The following is a 22573-nucleotide window of genomic DNA, read 5'->3' as shown; positions in this document are numbered from 1 at the left end:
TTAAAATTTAGTAAGATTTAAACAAAAAGAGTTAATAGGTGTTGCCCTTTTATTGAAATTAAAAGAAAATCACAATCATTTCAAATATTACATTAAGTCTGCCACTGTCGGATACTCGAACACATGCCAATTATCTAACTCTATTTTTGCTAAAACAAGATAAACCCAATTTTCCATTGCTTCTTTTGTGAGTGGCTGCTCCACTATGGAGATTACTAACTGATCCATTATTTGAGTTAGATGCCCCCCTAAAGATCCAGTTTCTGCCTTGAGATCTAAATTCACTATCCCACCACTACGAAAAATTTCGGACAATACAAGAAAATTCATTCCCTCTAAACAAATCTCATCTCCAAAAAGACATGCCATCCCTCTTTTTATTCTTTCTTATATCATTTTCCTATGCTCCACACACGTGGGAACATACTGTTGACCTTATTGGTCACGCCCGGTTTTGATTATGACAAATACTCATTGTATCTAATGAGTGTTTGAGGTTTTGTGCAGGAATTAAGCGTGATAAGATCAAGATGTGCACAAAGTAAGAAAAGCTTGAAGACTAATTTATAATTCAGCATTGTAATATATTTATATTGGTCTGTAATAGTAAGTAGGTATTTGGTTTGTAATAAGCTCACACACATCACGTGTATGATTTACTACGTAAGCTCAAACAAACCATGAATGAGAAAGGACTTTAGAAAGACCTTACAGTGTACCCTTCGGTCGACCAACACCGGACTTTTTTGGTGTCTTCAAATTGGACCCTAAGTGACCTTAGGACACACACATTTACACATATGTCTGTTAGGCACTTCATTAGGGTTTGTATGCTTCAAAATTGGACCGAAATGCACACATGGTGCACTTTCAGTCGACCAGCATAGCCAGTTCATTTTGGCTTGGTCGACCGAAACCTCCCTGGGTCAAAGTTTGACCATCTGATTGACCGAACCAGGTAGTTCAAAAGGCCCTAGTTGACCAAAACCTTCCTGGGTCAAAGTTTGACCTTCTGGTCGACCGAACCAGGTAGTTCAAAAGGCCCTGGTCGACGAAAACCTCTTAGGTCAATATTTTGACCATCTAGTCGACCAAGAACTTTTGTTCTCCAACTACCTGGTCGACCAGAGGGTCTTTGGGAGAAATCCCAGTGGTCTGGTCAACCGAACCAGGTAGTTCAAAATGTCTTGGTCGACCAAATCTCAGAAATTTAGGAAATCGCCCTCTCCTGGTCTACCGAGCCCTCAGTTCAAAAGTCCCCTGGTCAACCGAAGCATATGAGACTTGGTCGACTGAACTTGTTCTGGTTGACCAGACCTATCGGGTTGCCCTGATTTTTTACCGCAGTTAATATTTTTTAAACAGGGTTAACATGCTTTAAACATTATTAAACTTTCCTAATAATACCCAATAGGTTCCCAACGGTCATATTTTCTTCTATACCTATCTATATGAGATCATTTGAGAAAATTAGCAGAGATTAGCCACCTTGTTTAGGGAAGAATTCTCTGAAAAATAAAAACCCTATACTCCTCATTTTCTTACAAATCACTCAAGCTTACCTTCTATTATCGCCTACATCATTTGTAAGTGGATTGAGTTTGTGTTTGGGAAGGTTTGCTCTCCTTATTTTATTTGCTTGACATGATTTTATTTGAGAGAAAAACCTAAGGATTCTTAGGGGACTTTGTTGATAAGTCTATCCTAAGAAGACTTGTTAGATCTTCTAAGCTTGCACCTTCATTGCAAGATCTTGAGAAGAGTGTATTTGTTTTTGGTTGCAAAAACTTTTCAAACACTTTCAAATATCTATTGCGCTTTTATCTTGCAAAATATTTGAAGAGATATTTGTTTGTGTGATAGTGATCTTTGTTACAATATTCTTTCACTCATATATTATTTGCTAAATACAAAGATTACACATCTTTTGCAAACCAAGCATATACATCTATTTAATACTTACATGCTTAAGATATCTTGCTTATTGATATGCTTGAGATTTGACATCTTTGTGTGAACTTATTTGTTGAATATCTTGTGATACAAATATTGCTTGTTTGACACTCTCACACATGCATTACACTGATAGAAAATACCTTTGAGAGTTGAGCCATTTAGACCACATTGAGCTTACATATTGAATCATATTGTGGCATATGTTATTGCGCGCATTTGGGTACATATCTGCTTTACACGAAAGCACAATCACTGTACCATCTGATTATATACACTTTTGTTGTATATTTAGGCATGGGCCTGAAGAGGGAGACTAGCCCTAGAATAGCTCCGGATTGGCTTAGACCCGGTTAGGAAAGCTAGGTGCGTCGTCCTGTTAAGGCGTGTTGGTTGAGGTCAGCCCTGTGTTAATTTGACCTGGTTGTAAACGGTGTCGCTCCACCCTTAAGTGAGCTATTAGTGGAATCCTCGGGCTTGCGAGCTAGAGGCAGGGACGTAGGCACAGTTGGCCGAACCCCGATAACATATCGTGTGTTTGATTATATTTCTGCAATTTATACTTACCGCACATGTATGTTATAGGTGAATGATGTGTATGACTTAATTTTCACATTATACTTATCTACGCATTTGGAAATTGTATAGACTGACCCTAGGTTGTGTATTTACTGTTGTTGGATAAATTAACCGAGGTGAAAAAGTTTTAAATTCCAATTCACTCCCCCCCCCCCCCCTCTTGGGAATACACCAATTCTAACACATACCCCAATCCAAATTTTTCCTCTGCTCTTGGCAGCAGTATGGGAACCTTAATTCCTTAACCATTCTCTGGAATGTATTTTCCTTGGATTATTTCCTTTGCCACCATTTTAGCTGCATCAGAAATTCGAGCTTAAGGAATCAGAGAGCCCTTTACTACATATGCCATGTTTACTACCTAGAAAGATCGAAATAATCCTATAGTGCCTCTTCAGCAACCTCTACATATGAGGCCAAAGAAGGTTTTGTCACCATTAAATCCACTCCACCATATACACATATCAACCTCCCCTCTACTACAAACTTCACTTTTTGGTGTAGCGAAGATGGCACTGCCCCTGCCATGTGTATCCAAGGCCTACCCAGCAAGCAATTTTATAAGGGAGATATTTCCATGACCTAGGATGCAATATTAAAAACTCATGGGACCAATTTGAATCAGTACTTTAGTGACTCCAATCGACTCTCTACAAGTTCTATCAAAGGCTCTAACTATTAAAATGTTCTGCTGCATATATGAAATATCTACTGGCAATTTCTACAACGTAGTCATGGGCATTACATTTAGAGACGAGTCATTATCAATCAATAATCTCGTGATATCCCGTGGAAGAAAGACTTAAAAGGATTAGATGTTACTCCCCATATCAACAAGATGCACCTTTCTTTTCAGGAGTCTTCCCATAAGAACTCCACGATTAAGCGTGCTTGACTTGGAGTAATCTTGAGATGGGTGACCTTTTGGGAAGATTTCTTAGGAAGTGTGTGAGTGAGGACTAAACACACTGAAAATGACACGTGTTAGTCTATGGGGCTAATCATTAGTCCGATAAGGCCCGCCCCCTATTGTTTGGACTAGGTGGAGGAGGAGAGACACAGAGCTCCTTGGCAGACCTAGGTTGGGGCATTACAAAATGGTATCAAAACAATTACATAGTCGGAAGTGTGATGAGATTCACATTGCATGGGTTTGGAAATGTGGGTTCGAAATGAGGATGTTGCGTTCTGTAAGTGGGGGAGAATGTGATACCCTGTGGAAGAAAGGCTTAAAAAGGATTAGATGTTACTACCCATATCAACAAGGTGCACCTTTTTTTTCGAGAGCCTTCCCATAAGAACTCCACAGTTAAGCATGCTTGGCCTGGAGTAATCTTGGGATGGGTGACCTTCTAGGAAGTTTTCTTAGGAAGTGTGTGAGTGAGGACAAAACACACTAAAAATGACACGTGTTCGTCTGTGGGGCTAGTCATTAGTCCAATAAGGCCCGCCCCCCTGTTGTCTGGTCTAGGTGGAGGAGGAGCGACACAGTGCTCCCTAGTAGACCCAGGTTAGAGCGTTACAAATCTTGTCACTATATGATCTTTGCACTTAGTTGAAATATGGAGTGTCTTAATATGTCCCCGACCTTCTGACAAAATTTCTTCATCAGTGAAAGTCACATAATTGGTATCCGTGAGACTTCCAATAATGTTATTAAAATTTTCCACACTAATGTCATACAGGACATATGCTTAATTGATAACTCTCATACGATCCTCTCTATATGGTTCTGAATTGAGAAGCAAAGAAAGCACAAAAATTCAACCTGAGAGTTTATTAAGCTGGTCCACAATATTGTACTCACTTTGCTTAATAATATTTAAAAACTTATAGGCATGTTTATGAGAAACTGGCTCTTTAACCATTCTTCTTGGCTCCTTATTGGTTGCTACTGTTGGATTTGCTTCTTTATGGATCTCTTCTCCTTTTTTATCCTTTCCTTTGTAAAACTTATATAAATACTTTGGAGCATAGCATCTACCACTACGAGTTATTCCAATGATACCAACAATGTTATTAGCACCTTCACCTTCTATTACCTACCTATTTCAATCCCTGACTTGGAACCCATACTTCCAGTGTAATGCCCCAGACCCGAAACTAGGGCCCAGGATGTTATGTGTTCTACTCGCATATCTCTGATACCAGCATTAACATGCACGCAGCAGAAAATAACTAAATATCCTCAATTTATATTACCAAAGTGCTAATTAATACAGCCGAAAAGGGCCTCCACTTGGCCATATTACATACCCAAGAAATTAAAACATAAAAGTAAGCATAACTGTTCCAATATCTTGCAGATACTCACACTATACTAAGCTATCCCAAAAACCCTGCCCTAGAGCTCGCTAAGTTCGACCACTAGAAGGTCCTAAAAAAAATAATTTGTATACTGGTGTGAGACACCTGTCAGTAAGACGAAATAAATTATTATCAGTGTGTGGAAGATAAGGTTTAGTGTAGTCAAAATATAACAGTTTAATTATTCACCAATAACTGAACAAACACTTGCAGAAAGTACTCACATATACATCATCATCCATAACACAAAAATCCGCATACACATATATCACAATCATGATGCATTCAATTCACATACACTATTATTTATAGCGAGAGTTTCTTGAGGATTGGGGAGTTTACACGCCCATACATGTAACGCCCCTTTACTCTGATACCTTATGTAACTTTGCCCATTTAGCCTGGGTGCAACTACAACTGATACCTATTAGGGCACTCGCCTTACCCAACAAGCCTTTGGGCATAGAGTTTACCTCACTTCAATCATACATAATGCCACAGTATAAAATTACATTTAATACTTTGTTATAATTAACTTTCATTTGCCAACTAGAACACACACACATTCAATATCAACCATACCACAGAATCTGCATTCATGTCTACCGTCACATTACAATTACCATACATTCAATTCACATTCATGCACGCACATCCATAATTGAAATGCACATCTTTACATCACACCTTTACTTTCAGTCTCCTCACTACGTACTAAGCATCCCTTCCCATCATTCTCAATACGTGGCCCACATAGGGACTTTCACATATACAATACACACAACACCACTCATAGCACATGGACAAAAACGAACTCCTCATCCATCCTGCCAACATTTTTACCCTATTTATTTAAATGACAATATAATGAACTCCTTATAATCTTGCCAACGTTATATCGCAACTTATATCATGGACAATATAACGAACTCCTCATTTGCCTGCCAACTAATATTGTGACATACATTAAGGACATTAAGGACATTAAATCACACAAACATATAAGTACTCACACCACAACAATCACAACCAGTTTATTATGAAGAATTAATCTCATGCCATGCGAGTTAAGTATTAACTACACTTACTAAACTGATATGGTCAACCCTAATCACTTTAATCCTTTAATAACTCAAACTCATAATTTTAACCAGTCAAATCATTCAAAAAATTGACTACAATAATCCAAAAATCACATACTTTAATTCAATCAGTTCAACTTTGAAATAAAAATTATTATAAAATCCCTAGACTCACAAACATCAGTTTAATCAATTCATGATAATAATAATAATAATAATAATAATAATAATAATAATAATAATAATAATAATCCAAAATCTAGTTTCTATATATCTGAATACCTAGAAAACATCTATATCAATTTCTGTAATCACATATTTAATCGGTTGAATTTTTTTGAAAATTCCTAACATAATTTATTCCTCTTACCTTGGCCTTGGGTTGGTGTCTAGGAAGTCCAAACCTAAAATATGCTCCGATTAATTTGCTTAGGATCGAAGTCGAGACCTTGTGGTGGTGTTCGTTTTCCGATTTGGCTTACAGGTGGAAAAATAATCTAGAGAGAGAGAGAGATGGTGAGGAGAGAGAAAATGAATTGAGAAGGAGAGAAAGTGAGAATTGAGAGAGGGCGTGAGAGTTGTGAGGGTGGGGGTTCTATTCAATTCCCAATTTGAAGTCCCCTTTTTCAATCTTCTAAAGGAGGATTCACTTCCTTTACAAATAAATATCTAATATTATAATATCATTATTATACTATAATTTCATAAATATCTTACCTTTTAGCTTTTTTGTTATATATAGATCCTATCATCTAATTAACATATGTGAATTATACTATTTAGTTTATTACTTTATTTAATTAATTAATTAATCAATTATTATTATTATTATTATTATTATTATTATTATTATTATTATTATTATTATTATTATTATTATTATGTCCGAGTTACTACATCCAGGCCACTATTTTATCATTTAAATGTGGGAAAGGACTAGGGAGTGATATTCGAAGCTTAGCAGGGACTTTGCTTACCTCTTCCATAGTCAGTGTATTGTTTCGAATACCAGTTGGAACAAAGGGTTTGTTGGTGTATTGGGGATGGATGGCCCTATAATTATCTCTCCCTAGAGTATTTACTACCAAATCTTCTATCCCAACATGGAATTCTATCAAATATAAATTCAATAAGTTTTGAAGAAATTGTTGAAACGTTATGCAATCTTGTACTAAGAAATTCAATCCTCACTAACAATTGCATGGTGATCCCACAATACAAAGTGTTTCTTCTATCAATATTCATGCCTGATGTAATTCTATAAAAACTTTATCTAATGGGATTTGAATCTACCCTAATTTTTATATCCTTACTTCACCACCTCTTTATTCTATGGCACTCGTTGTACCCCCTCCATGACTGAGTAGCGGATTGCCATGTACATTGGGTTCTTTTTCATCAAAGGCCAACCACCCTACATCCCTCAAGGCTTGTACCTTATATTTAAATGACCAACATATGTCAATTGAATGACCTAGTGTTTCAGCATGGTATTTACATCGAGAATTCAGATCATACCACTTCGAGAAAGTAGGGTGTACAAGTACTCCTAGTATTGGAGCAAACAAACGTCTTTTTACAAGTTGCGGAATAGTTTTGCGTAGGTCATCGAAATAGGCTAAATTTATGTTCTCCTTACCCCTTTTGAAAACCTTCCCTCTGGAGCCTAAATATTCTGCTATCTATGAGCTTATAAAGAACCAAAAAAAATCAAATGTTATCATGCATTTTACTATGCTATACTCTTGACTATAGGATCAAATATTGCATTTTTAGTCGCCCATTTAGCACTACCTTCTTGGTATAGGCAACCCTGTATCATCTGGGCTTATCCCTCTTTTTTACCAACCCATTTTTTTGTAGCACCTTGCTCAGTACTGGTGTTTTTAATTCTTCCCATCTCAAATGCCCCTTCAATTTTTTCTCTAGTGATTACCAAATCTGTGAAATTTTGAGGAGTGCTTCCAATAAGATGATCAAAATATGGGTCTTTAAGAGTTTTGAAAAATAAAGGGATTGTCTCCTTATCTTCAACGAGAGGATGCACCTGTATTGCTGCTTCTCTCCACTGATAGGCATATTCTTTGAATGAGTTACTCGACTTCTTCTCCATATTTTGTAGAGTCAACCTGTCTAGAGCTATTTCAATTACATACCTGTTTTTTGCTATGTAGGCATAAACTAAATCTTTTTAAGTGTGAATATTTGTTCAATCTAGCTGAATATACCATCTCATAGCTACTACAGTTAAACTATCCTGAAAACAATGGATTAACAACTTATCGTTATCAGAATATGCAACAATTTTTTGATAGTACATCTTTAGATGCGTTACTAGACACTTGGACGCAATAAACTTCTCGAAATTAGGGATCTTGAACTTCAAGGTTAGAATCACATTAGGCACTAAACACAAGTTAAATGCATCCACTGATACAAACAAGTTCACATGCTCTATGGCTAGCAAGCATTCTTCCAATACCTCATACTTACGGTTTACTTCCAAGCTAGGGGTTTGTTCTTTAATTGTTTTCCTGGTTATTCCTTTTTCCTCGAAATAAGGGATTATGATTAGCAGTGCTTATGCATTCCCCATTTGTTAGAACCTCGAGATTGGTGCCATTGGAATGAACGGGTGCATGCTTGGACCCGAACCTGTTGTCACATTTACTTGTTGTGATGGTGGATGCCCACTGGCTGGTGTGAGTCTTGGTGGAAATAAGGGATCCTCTTCAATCACAGGTTTTGGAGATTGCATAGCTTTCCCTTTGTTCATGGTAGTGAGCACCTCCATCAACTTAATCATTTGCTCCTTAATTTCCCAAACATACTGGCTGACTTCCTCATGACTTTGTTCAAGTCCCATTATGCATTTTTCCAAGTGCTCACCCATGATTCTGACCTTTAAACTGGTGTTATAAGGATGAATGCGTTGCTCAATGTGGAAACCCAAAAAGTCTTACCTCTATCACTGAATCTGATCAACTGATCTTTTTTCCCTTTTTGAAAGCATTTGTATATTGTGAGCACATTCCTTTGATAGGACCATGTATGCATAATTATGCATGAAATGTATAAATGCTTATGCAATGCAACCTAAACAACCACTTTTCCAAAATTATTAGAAAATCCCTCCATTACTCTATTAAAGAAAATATACACATTTCCCTATTTTTTTTTTTTTTTTCTCAACTAGTTTTATTAAAACAACACAATTTTAATGAAACCACCCCAACTGTCCTAGCTCTTGATGTACATCATGTACAGTATTTGTAGTTTCAACATCAAATTGTTTGGGATACACCCTATGCTCCACCTGCTTTATTTTCTTGGACATAACTCGTGCCCTATTGGCAGCTCCCTGTACCTAACGAGTCATCTCAAATGCTTGATGATTTAGTGATTGAAACTCAGCCTCCTAGTATCGTGCCTTTTGTATATAAAGCACGACTTCCTGATACTTGGCCTGTAATTAGTTATATTCACTATCCCATTTAGCAATCGAGCTTCAAGTTCCTATAGGATTTGGGGCTTTCCTTCACTCTCGAATTCCATGGCTATTAGTAATTCTCTATTTATTTCAGCTTCTGTTTGGAATATTTTTTTTCCTTTTTCCTTAGAGCTATCATTTCTTCCTTGGCTTGCAAGCACATGTCCGTTTTCTACTTAACATTTCTCGGGCACCTATGAATTACTCCATATTGCCTTCGCTTCACTTGTCGAACACTCAACTTGGCCTCCATAGCTTTTTTCTTAGCTGAATGAATTCTCTCTTGTAGCTCTGTCCTTTCCTATAACCATTGAGCTTCCTTCTTCACTTAGGACTGAGTATCAATTGAGGATTCTACCTAAGAAGTGAAAGCCTCCCGAGTCTTTGGTAGTTGGAAATCTATAAGAGTAACCCTGTTAGTGCACCAACTAATTATAATCTCCTTGTATCTTGGTGATACGATTTCTAAAATCTATCAAATGAATGACTTTCCAAGATGTCGCAATTTTTTCAATCTAATTCTGAGCCCTTTCCTAATCATAAGCAAATTCTGAATCAATCAAACCATGTGTTACTAATATGAACTTAAAAGAACCAACTTGTCTACTAAACATAAGGGGAGCATAGGTTATTCCTCCCCATGGGCCTAATAATGGAACTCACAGAAATTCTCCATGCCTATATATCATATTAGCATATCCCATCCATGGTTTTTGCCACAAAAATCCCCTCGTTACCCAATTTCACATCCTTTCACTCCATTTAAATTTATTCAGTTGCTCCTCCCACTTAGCCTTCTCAAAATCAATTAAAGGAATTCAAAGTCCCAAGAACATGGGATAGAAGTAACCCTCTATACATGGAAAATGACTTATGAACTAGATATACAACAACGGAACACAGCATCTTAGTCTACCCTTCCCTTTTATTCAACAATAATTAAGAGTCAGAATGTTTCTGCTAGAATACCAGGTATTGGGGTTCGTCCCATCATGCACTTGGGCAACAAAAGAAATTGCTTCTTGTTTAATAAATCCTAATTCTTTCAGAAAAATAATCAGTCCATAGATAGCAAGAACCAAAACACTCATGTGGACTTCCTCTTTTTATTCTCCTTCCATTAGGGTCCTCAAAAATTCCAAAGTGATTTTTATGACACCCTTTTCAATTAGCTTATTCACTTTCTAAGCTTTGATCCCTATCACTTTACATATTTCCTTTCTAAATGACACCTTAGGATTGTGTCTCTACATCTTATAAGGTGTATGAAGCTTCATCAAATGCCGCAATGATATGTATTCTTCAATATTTGGAGCCATATCTATCCCTTCAAAGGTAAAATGACGACAAGAAAGATTCCAAAAATCCACCAAAACGCTCATTACTTCTAGGTTCACTCTTGTATGCAACAAAAACCCAATGTGGCAATATAATTGAGAGAATTTCAATCGTCTTTCAGTTGTTTATCCTGCCTAGATTATCCTCAACTCTTATTGAGAATTTGATTGGGTATCAACCCTGGCCTGAGCTAGTAGCATCACATTAGTTCCTTTGCTCAAACTATCACCATTATGTCTTTGTTGGTCTTTAGAATACAACATTACTTCGATTTCTTCCTCTTTGTACACCACTACTGAGCTATCCATGGGGTAATCTGAGGCTACTATAGAATTATGACAATGTAGTACATATGCCTAGAATGAATGCCATATGTGGGAAACAACACAAAGAAACTCAAACACACATACAAAAAAAATACAAGAATAAGTCATATGAAGAAGGATAAGACTCTTGTCCCAAACCCCAGGAGGATTTATCACTTATAGGTTTTCTCTAAGGCTCTATCCTAAAGTAGGAAGCTAGAGTCAAATGTGTGGTTTAAGCTCTATTCCCTATTAACAATAGGTTCCTGGAATGTCCTCTATCCTTACCTAATGTGCTTGGACAAAGTACAAACTTAGCGGAGTGGTTCACGCGCCCCCAAAGACCTTGTCTCATGGAAGCTAACAACACTACACCATTATCTATTCCTAAAAGAGTAAAGCCTGGGTAGAGAGCTTTGGAAAGTGTGTGTACTCAGATAGCTTTAAAATCCTATCCCCTAATCCTGACACATCATCATACCCTTTACACACAAATCCATTTATTTATAACACACATATAAGAGTTATATACACATGTAAAATAACAATTATTCATATTTACAGATAAAATGTCATGAAGTAATCAAAATGACCATTAAATTCATATTTGGGAAAATTCATAATTAATTACTGGCTCGTCTTTAATTCCCCAGTGGAGTCGTCAAGTTGTTGCAATGTCCCGGATAAGGGTTCAGAATGGTGAGGAATGATAGTATTAGAAGTTTGATGGAGTTGCCACTAACTTGTTATTTTCCTAGGTGCGATTAGTTCACCTAATCACTACTCGTTAATTGGTCTTTAGATTAATCCTAAGCCAAGGAACCAATAATCCCAGTCCTTTTTTACCAGAGTTGGGATCGGGAGTTCAATTATTCGAGGGGAAGGTACTAGCATCCCCTACACACCCATTGTACGAACGGTATTTAATTAACCATAAATTATCCCTAACTAAATCTAATGGTCTTTAATTAAGTCCTTAAAAAATAAATAAATATTTAAAATTTAGAACGAAAATGTGAAATAAGGCACGATCTAAGAATGTCCAATAAGACTTCCAAAGGATGAGATCTTATTAGATAAACCCCCCACCCCCCCCCCCCCCCTTTAGAACTAATATAGGTAAGGTTTGAAATACCTCTTTACCCCTTATTTAATTATTAGGATGCACACACATAAAAATAGAATATATATATATATATATATATATATATATACACAGATAACAATCAAACAAATTTAGCAAATTTAATAAATAAATAAAAAGTCTTTAAAACATTCCCATATTTTTTTCAAAAATTTTAAGAATTTTTTTAAAAAAAAATCAACATTTTTTATAGCATTTTTCTAAGATTTTTAAATACTTTTTATTTCATTTTAATATTTCTATTTTCCTTTTTTTGTTATCCAAGTCAAAATAACTCAAATAATTTTTACTTTTTTTAATTTTTTCTGATTTTTAAATATTTTTTGCCTAATTTTTTCTGATTTTTTGCTATTTTCTCAACTTTTTTAAAAATTAAAAATCAATTAAAAATCAATTCTCAAATTAAATAAATTGAACCGGCAGCTTGGACGGTCAAATCAGTACAATGAGTCTTAACCGAGTCAAGGATTGGGGAAGGGTGGCCATGTGCTAGCCAACAATGGCGACACGTAGCACTTCTTATTATTTATTATTATTATTTTTTGAATTTTCTACACAAGGGTGACATCAGCATTATGTCATCAGCCACATGGCGAGTCCTGGTTGATCCTAGGAGTTTTGACATGGATCGCTGATGTGATGGTGATTCAGCCATCTAGAGAAAACACAAATTGGACAGCCAGGGTTGCGTCACGTCTCTCCTAAACATGCGGTCTTAAGCATGCCACATGTCACCATTTGTATGGTGACACATGTCCCTTTTGTGTGTGTGTGTTTGTGTGTGTGTGTGTATGTGTGTGTGTTTCTATATATATATCCCACTTTTTTCTCTCTCTCTCTCTTTTCTTTTCTTTTTTTTCTCCATTTATGCTCATTCTCTCTTTTCTCCCTCTCTTTCCACTTCTTTCGCATGAATCTCTCTCTACATCCCCATTTTCTCTCCTCTGTACTTTTTCTCTCTCTTTGCACGAACCTCTATGATGGGGATTAACATGCCTTGTGTATCCCTTTTACCGATATGATAATACGTGGATGACCTCCATATGTCTATATTTATTCATAATTGTTTTGTAAGTACACGTGAGATTATTTGAAGGTCGTCTACTATTTGGATGGAAGACTTTTTTTATGGAAGACTCTTTGATGGAAGACTTTATAATTATGATGATATTTTGCTTGGATATGTTATTTCAAGATTATTAGGAGCTTAAAGATCCAAGTGAAGTGTTGAAACAAGATCCACCTCAAGACCCATGTGGGCCCCACACAGCTCCATGGGCCCCACATGATTTTGGGCCTTTATTTGGTCATATGCTTGAGTCTCCAATTTAATTTGTAATAAGTCTAGGTCAACTAAGTATAAGCATGTGTGTGTCTAGTAAGTTGGAGTATTTAATATGTTAGTATTTAGTGTAGTATTTATTAATTTTGTCTCTCATGCTTGTGTGGGAAGTGTAAGTTATTTAATGTCTTGTCCCCCCCTCCCAAATGCTTTGTCTCCCATGCTTGTCCCCCAATGCTTTGTCCCCCCATGCTTTGTTTCTCATGCTTTGTCCCCCCCCCCCCCCCCAAAAAAAAATTATGTTTATATATATCCTTTTCATTGTAAGAACAAAGGGAGTTGAAGTTGAATATAGAAGAAGCATTTCTTTGCTAAAGCTTGAAATCTTTGTCCAATCTTTAATTGTGTAGTGTGAGGCTACGGCATTCCCTCCAGAGATCAAGTGGTGAGAGACCACTATTCTATCCAACGACTCCATCTCCATCTCCTCCTTCTCACCCACATAGCCACCACCCAAAATACACCCCCACGACCACTTCACTTAGACACCCACACGGCTATTACATCCACACTCCATTGTTGCATTTGTCTTGGTGTTTCAAAGATTGCACGAAGGACTTCTACCTCGTGTTGAACAACGTCAATCCATCCATCGAATCTCTTGTTAACTTCAGTAATTATTGGAACCCTTGTTTAATCTTGTGTAAGCCTTAACTTGAAAATCTAAACTTCTATGTTTGGATAGCACATTTGAACCATTAGATTTCAATATTGATACTTACTAACTAAAATCAATTGTATGAATGTTAGCTTGGTAGCTTAGAACTTGAAATCTTGATTTTGAAAGTAACATCTTCCACATAAAACTAGACTCCTTGATTAGTAAACACTTGGGACTTATTTCTAGACAGCATCATACACCTTTTCAAATATCCAACGACGTGTGAAATGAAGCATGATCTAGGATGTTTATGTTGGTTAATTAAATTCGTAAGTCAAAGAGTGTATGTGCTTGTGTGAGGGTTGAACCGTAGGACATAAGTCAACCAATCCCATCCTACATCACTCTCTCTTTGTCTCTCACTCTTTCTTTCTCTCTTCCTTCGATCTTTCTTCCTTCTCTCTATCTTTTCTTCTCCCCCCTTTGATCTTTCTTTCCTCTCTCCTCTTTGATCTCACACTTTCTTTTCGCATTTTGCAGGTTTTGATCAAAGGGAAGCATGACTAGAGATTTTTGGGTTCCCAACTTTCAGATTTAAGTTTTAAACACCGTGAAGATAAGTTCTTTGATTCCTTTTTCTTTATTTTATTTTTTTTCCTCTTTTCATTTTTGGTTTTCTTGGATTTTCTCAGGAAATTTTTCTTGGGTTTTCTTATGAAACAAAAAAGATATAACTCAAGTTAATCTAACCTAGTTTGGGTTTGGGGTTAGGTCAAGTTCAATTTTGGGTTAGGTTGATATAATTGGGATTATGGGCTTTGTTTGGTTTTGGGTCGAAGGCTGGGGACAATTGATTTGTGTTAATTGGTGTTGGCCTAACAAGGCTTAAAATCTTGTTTTGATGACAACAAATAAATGATAATTTAACAAATTATGTTTAAGTGATGATATTTCAAGAAACTTAGTATGTCAAATTCAAAAGGTGCAAGAATTTGAAAGTCCAAAGATCACAAATACCATAAAGCTATACTTCATTCACAATGTGATCAAATGAAAGCTCAAAGAGGTCCAAGATGATCAAGACATAAGAAGCTTAAAGTATACTCAAGCTCAAGGCAAAGATGATTTAAAGCAATGATATACATGAAGACTTCAAAGTTTAAAGAGTTTTTAATGTCTTTAGAAAGTCTTATGCAAGTACTTCACTTTAAATATCATTTTGATTGCTTTGAAGCTCATTAGGGGTTAATATGGACTTAGAGACCTTACTTTGAAAACCTCAGAAAATATACTTTAAATGCATCAAAGAAATATGGCTAAGAGTTCTGAAAATAAACTTCAAAAACAAGTTTTTGACTGTTCAGGTAACTGACTTGTGCTTGGTCAGGCGACTGACATTTTACCTGAATTAAATTTGAACAAGCGGTGAAGGATCAGGCCACAGACCCCTGGAACCTTAGGCGACTGACCCTATTTTGAACTAAAAATTTACACTATGTTCAAAGGTCAGGCAACTGACCACGAAGGGTTCAAGTGACTGACCCTCGTAAACGGCTAGTTTTTTAAAAGGCTTTAAATTTAAAATTCAAGTTGCTTGTGCCCCAAACTTTCTAAATACTTGGGAAACTCTCTAAGTAACCTGGGCAACACGAATTATTGCTTTATGAGCCTATAAATACATGGTTTCTCAAATCAAATTAATCACAAAGAATTGAAAATTAGTTTTCAAGCTATATTGCTCACTCTCTCTCAAATCCCTCTTGCACACATATTCTTGCTAAGAAATTTTTGAGAAAAACTGAGTCTCATATCACTGATATGAAAGCTAATCTTCTGAGTTTTGATTCACATCAAAAGGAAGAAACTCGGTGACATTCTTGAGCTTCAAATTCATTCTTATTTGATATTTACTTTGAAGTATTAGCTACGCTTAATCTTGTATAAACCAGCTCTATCTAAGAGCACTTCTTGTACACAAGAATTCTTTCTTGTCTCTTTGTTTTCTTGATTGTTCAAGGTTATTGGATCGTTGTACCAAGTGTGGGGTATCGCTTGGAGATGAGGCTCCACCCTAATTGAAGGAGGGATTGTAACAATTTGCTTCGCGGGTAAAGAAGTGTTATAGTGGAATCCTTAGGTGGTCTTGCCTAAGGCGAGGACGTAGGCGGGTATAGTAGAACCTCGTAAAACCATGGTCTCACTCTCTACCCTTACTCTTTAAATTTCTACATATACATATATAAATTGTGTAATGACCTCAAAATTCATAACATTTATATATATAAACTATAAATAGATTGATATTTATTTACTCTGATACCCTTGTAATGACTACTGGAAAAATACCTATGCAGTGGAAAACACAAAATTGTACAACCATATACACAATATCAGAATTCAGTATCTCCCCAAAATATACATACGTAATTACACATCATCCCAGCATCTTCTACCCAAAAACTCATGAATGCTACTCAAAAATACAACCCCCTAATAACACTTACCCTACAAACAGGGTAGTGTAGACGACCTCTCTACCTGTGAGCCTGATATGCTCGTCTAGCTGTATCACCTGAAAAATGTTAAACCACAAGGATGAAACAACACTCAGTAAGACAAAATATGCTATTGTCAATGTGTGGCAACTGGGTTTATATAAATAATTTACTGATAAATAACTGAACTAAGATACCATGTAAAATATAATATTGTGTAACTCACACCTATATGGCTTAAAATACAATTGTATTATTTGAGTTTTCTATTTATTCATACGGCTAATATTATAATATATCTGTCATTATCCTATAAATCTGTATATATATAAATAACTGTGAAAACTACCCTGGAATCTGTATATCATGATTTAACCCCTCATGACAGGGTTGTGCAGCCCGTAGGCGGGACTTACACTAGTTCACCCACTAGGATAAGTCAACTGATACTCTATCAATTTATAGACCGACCTTACTACAATCCCTCCAAAGGATTCAGTACTAGCATCTCCCTCATCAAACCGGCCACCTCCACCCAAAATATTGGGGAGCCTGCAATTCCTCCAAGGCATGGTTGACGGAAATCCACACACTATCTAAGATATGTGGTTGCACTCTGATCTGAAATAGCTACAGTACCGTGCTCTGCTGACTGAATCTGACTTAATTCATGAGGGTCTGATACTATATAACACTAATATATAATTATCTTATTATTTCATCATGATTCCAAAATAACTATAACACTGTAAATCTGATCTAAAAATACTGTAATATCTGACTGAAATAACTGTAATATCTTATTTGTATTATCTTATTGAATAAACTATAATATCTAAGTGTTATGGTTTTGAAATTTTGGAAATCTTGGTATTCTGTAAATACTGTAAAATATCTGTCAATAAAATATCTGTGTAAAATATTTATCTGTATAATATCTGTCTGTAAATTATCTATCTAAAAAATATATGTTTGTATAATATTTATCTATATATATACTGTAATTTAAAATTCTATAAAATTTGGTAAAACATATTTCTTGCAAAAAAAACTGTAAATCATGGTATTCTGAAAAAATGTATAATTATAAACTATTTTGATATTAACTCATGCCACACAATTAAATAAAAACCCTTATACTGAAATTTGCATTTTATGATAATAAGGATAATTTATACTCTATAAAATTTACCTCGAAACACATATATATATTACTGATAAAATTTCTAAAATTCCTAGCATAGCATATTTCCCTTACCTGACTACTAAGCTCGTCTGCTAATTTCTAACTCACGCCCACGGCGTTTATAATATCAAAATCCTGAAATTACACATATATATATATATATATATATATATATTTCCCTATCAATCAACTGAATTTCCCAGAATAGTTTCATACTTATATTTCCTAGATTATAAACTATTTATCATCTACCTGGTTTCCTGAGGAAAAACACCCACTGAAAATCCTAGCCTGCATGTAGTATATGCACCAAACCCTGTATTTTATGAAATCTCAATTTCTCAATTTAACCTCAAAAATACATTTACATGTAAATTTATACCTTCAATAATTAAATAATCAACCCAAAACACTCAAATAACACCCTTACCTCAGTTTTGGGATGGTGCCCGAAACCCCAAACTGAAATTCTACTCCATCTACGTTGTAGAGAATCTTCCTAGGAACCCCGTGGTAGTTCCTGATCGTCGAAATGAGGCATATTGGAGCAGAAATTGTAGAGAGAATGGAGAGGGGTTGTGGGTTTCTGAAGAGAGAGAGAGTATTTTGATTTGGTTTAAAAAAAATAAAGTTCTCAGTTCTTTATAACTTTCAGCACTGGCCAAAAAACCATCATCAATTTTCTGTGCTACTCAGAAAATTGTCGCCGGTTTTCTATTAACCGACTCCAAAATTACCATTTTACCTTTACCCGGCCGCAGTTAAAACCCAAAACCGTCGCCGATTTTTTGACTCCTTCATAAAACCATCGCCGATTTTCTCCTGCCTTAGCCAAAAATCCATTTTTCCATTTCCTTTTATTATTATTATTTTTGGGTCACTACAAATTGCGTGGTTGTGTATCTAAGTGTAGGAAGCTGAAATATTGAGATTGAGAAAACTTTTAAATAAGGAAGTAAGTTGATTGATCTTTTGCGAAAACCTTAAAGGGAGTATGTTGATTAATCGTTTGCGGAAACCTTGGTTAAAAGGAAGTGCATAAAATCCATAAATACAGGGCTTTTATCAAACTCTATGCTGAGTTATACAAACGCTGAATCAAGGAAATACTGCTGAAACCTATATATTGGTTAAATAACTTGTTAATTGGTTGATTGATTGGCATTGTTGAAAGTATCTCATTAAGAATCATTGGCTTGTGTTGATATTAAGTGCTTGTGTTGATATTAAGTGCTGATTGTGGTTGGTTTAATTAAGCATTAAAAATCAAATCATTCTTGTGTGTTTGTTAAGTTTACAAAAGGTTGTGAATTTGTAAAAAGATTTAAAAGAAACTTTTAAAAACCTAATTCACCCCCCCCCCCCCTCCCTCTTGGGACTACACCTTAGTTTTCAATTGGTATCAGAGCGAGATTATAACAAATCTTAAGTAGAAGCTGTATAAAGATCTAAATGGCACACATAGGCATAGCTCCCTTTGGAGAGGGTCAATCCTCAACTAGACCTCCGATCTTTTGTGGACTTAACTACACATTTTGGAAACAAAGAATGAGAATCTACCTTCAAACTATGGACTTGAAAGCATGGAGGGTTGTCACACATAGTGATCTTATCCCTACCAAACTTGTAGATGGAAAAGAAGCACCCAAAGAAGAAAAAGATATGACCAAAATTGATCATAAGATGTTACAAGTTAACTCAAGTGCTATAAATGCATTATATTGTGCCCTTGATATAAATGAATTCAATAAGGTCATGGCATGTAAAAGAGCCAAAGAGATATGGGACAAACTAGAGGTAACCTATGAAGGTACCGTTGATGTGAGAAATAATAAAATTGACATGCTTACTAGCAAATATGAAGCTTTTAGGATGAAGCCGAATGAATCTATTACAAATATGTACACTAGATTCACTCATATCATAAACTCCTTTAATGTCTTAGGGAAAACCTACTCTACTTATGAGATGATCCAAAAAAATCCTTAAAGATCTTCCACTTATTTGGGAACCCAAAGCCACAGCCAAAACGGAAGGAAGAAACCCTAAGAATACCTCACTAGATGAACTAATTGGATCTCTTCTTACCTATGAGATGGCACTAAACAAAAGAAGTGGAAAATCTAAAGCCCGGGAATCCATTGCATTTAAAGCCTCAAACGAAAGCTCTAGTGATGAAGATGAAGAAGAGATGGATGTAAATAAAATAGCTTTCATAACCAAGAAAATTGCAAAAATCCTTAGAAAGAAAAATAAATTTACAAGAAAAATTTGAAACTCAAAATTAGATGAAGATGAAGAAAGGGAAATCAGTAAGAAGAAAACAAAGGTTGAACTTCCAACATGTTATAATTGTAAGAAAATTGGACACATAAAACTAGATTGTCCACAACTTAGGAAAGATTCCAAAAAGAAAAAGAAAAGGGCAATGAAAGCCACTAAATGGGATAATATTGGTACAAGTAGTTCAGATAGTGAATCAAGTGACCAAGAGTTTGCTTGCTTTATAGCATAGGATGATGATGAAGAACAAAGCTCCTCATCCAAATCATTTAATGATTATAGTGATGATTCATCTAATGAATCCAATTATGAGAGTATGTCATCTTATGAAGAACTACAAAAGGAACTATTTAAGGCTCATAAGATTCTAGTTAATGTGACTAAACGATACACATCATTGAAAAATAAGAATGAAAGTGTAATGAAAGAATTGGAATCTCAAAAACACACTGAAAGAGAAAAAGATTTGAAAATTAAGAGATTAGAAAGCATGAATGAAAAGGAGATAAAAGAATTAGAAGATCTAAGATCCCAAACTTCTGTTGATAATGAGAAAAATCTATCTATTTCTGAACTAGAAAATAAAATCAGTAAGATGTCTCAAGATCAAGTAAAGCTGCAAGAAAACGGTAAAAATATACAAAACTCATAAATCTGTAATCTTAAGAGAAAAGTTGAGGATCAAGCCAAAATCATCTACAAATTCACTAAAGGAAAAGAAAATATTGATAAATGGATTGGTGCACAAAGAATGTCCTTGAATAAAGAAGACAGGATTCAATGGAGTTGAGAATGCAAGGAAAAAGAACCTCTATATAGGGTACTTTGCAAAAGTCTCCAAGAATTATGCTAGCACCTCCTCAAATGCTTACGCACATACCACATGTTTTCTATGTAAGGAGAAAATGTCCATTAAAAAGAAAGGGTATAAAAATCAGACAAGTTTGGAGAATAAAAGAAACATCACCTGTTAAACCATTTGGACCCAAGAAAGTATGGGTACCAAGATGAAAGCCTTAACTCCTTGATCATGTTAGAAGAAGCCAATAAGATAGAAATTGAACAAAGCTAAAATGGAATATATCTTTCTTGAAGATTAATATCGATGACATTTGCATGAAAATCATGAATATAAAACAAAGCATTGTTGGCCACAATCAATGGATGAATTTTCCAAGGCTTATTTGTTTTGTGCTGCCCCTTGCATTAGAATGCATTTGCGTATTGATAACCTTCTTTCTTTTATTAATGTCAAAAAGGGGGAGAGAGAGTTGGGTTGAAAAATTGAGTATGAAATAAATTGGTATGTAAATTGTAACGACACAAAAAAATTACACCATTTTTTTTATAAAATAAAAATTACTCTGATACCCCTGTAATACCTACTATAACATCTTAGGCCCCAGATGGGCACTGAGGTATCCCTGTACACAAATTGACACACCTATGCAGCGGAAAACATAAAGTCATACTCTCATATTTACAATACTAGAATTCAGTGTTTCCAAACCATATATATACATATTTACACATCACCCTAGTATCATCTGCTCAAAAATATAATCCCCTGAATACACTTACCCTATAAACAAACAAAATAAAAGATCGCTCTATCTGCGAGCCTGATCTGCTTGCCTAGCTGGATCACATGAAAAATGTTAAACCACTGGGATGAGACAACGCTCAGTAAGAGGAAATATGCTATTACTAGTGTGTGGTAATAGAGTTTCTTAACTATTATATTGACAGCATCTGAAACTGTAAAAACTGGTAAATCTATGTACAGTATAACTTGCATTTATCATAGTTTAAAGTACAGATGTAACATCTTAGTTTTCTACTTTTCATACTTTTAGTATCATACTATATCTACTGATATTCTGTAAATCTGAATATACATACATAACTGAGATGTTTACCCTGGGAAACTGTACGTCATGATATAACTCCTCATGACAGGTTTCTGCGGCCCATAGGCGGGACTTAATCTTGGTTGGCGTACCAAGTAAATCAACTGTACTCTACTAATCCTCAGTCTGGCCAAACTGTAACCTCTCTGAGGCTCGAAACTGGTAACTACCTTGTCAAACCGGCTTCCTCAACCTGGTCTTCTGGAGAGTCTGCAATCCCTCCAGGCACGGTTGACAGAAACCATCCCACACTATCTAAGATGTGTGGCTGCACTCTAATCTATACTAGCTACGGTATCGTGCTCTGCTAACTAAACATAACTTAATTCATCAAGGTCTGATACTTTATATACTATTTTTATAAATATCCTACTGTTTTCATCATGTTTCCAAATTAGCCATAACATTATAAATATGATCTAAAAATACTATACTATCTGACTAAAATAACTAAAATATCTGAATGTAATATCTGTGTTATCTAACTGTCATATCTGTCTGAATAATTTGTGCTGTCTGAGTGTTATGATTTTGGAAAACATGGCATTCTGTAAATAC

Source organism: Malania oleifera, chromosome 7 (assembly GCF_029873635.1).
Source record: "Malania oleifera isolate guangnan ecotype guangnan chromosome 7, ASM2987363v1, whole genome shotgun sequence".
Lineage (NCBI taxonomy): Eukaryota > Viridiplantae > Streptophyta > Magnoliopsida > Santalales > Ximeniaceae > Malania > Malania oleifera.
This window is presented reverse-complemented; position numbering follows the sequence as displayed.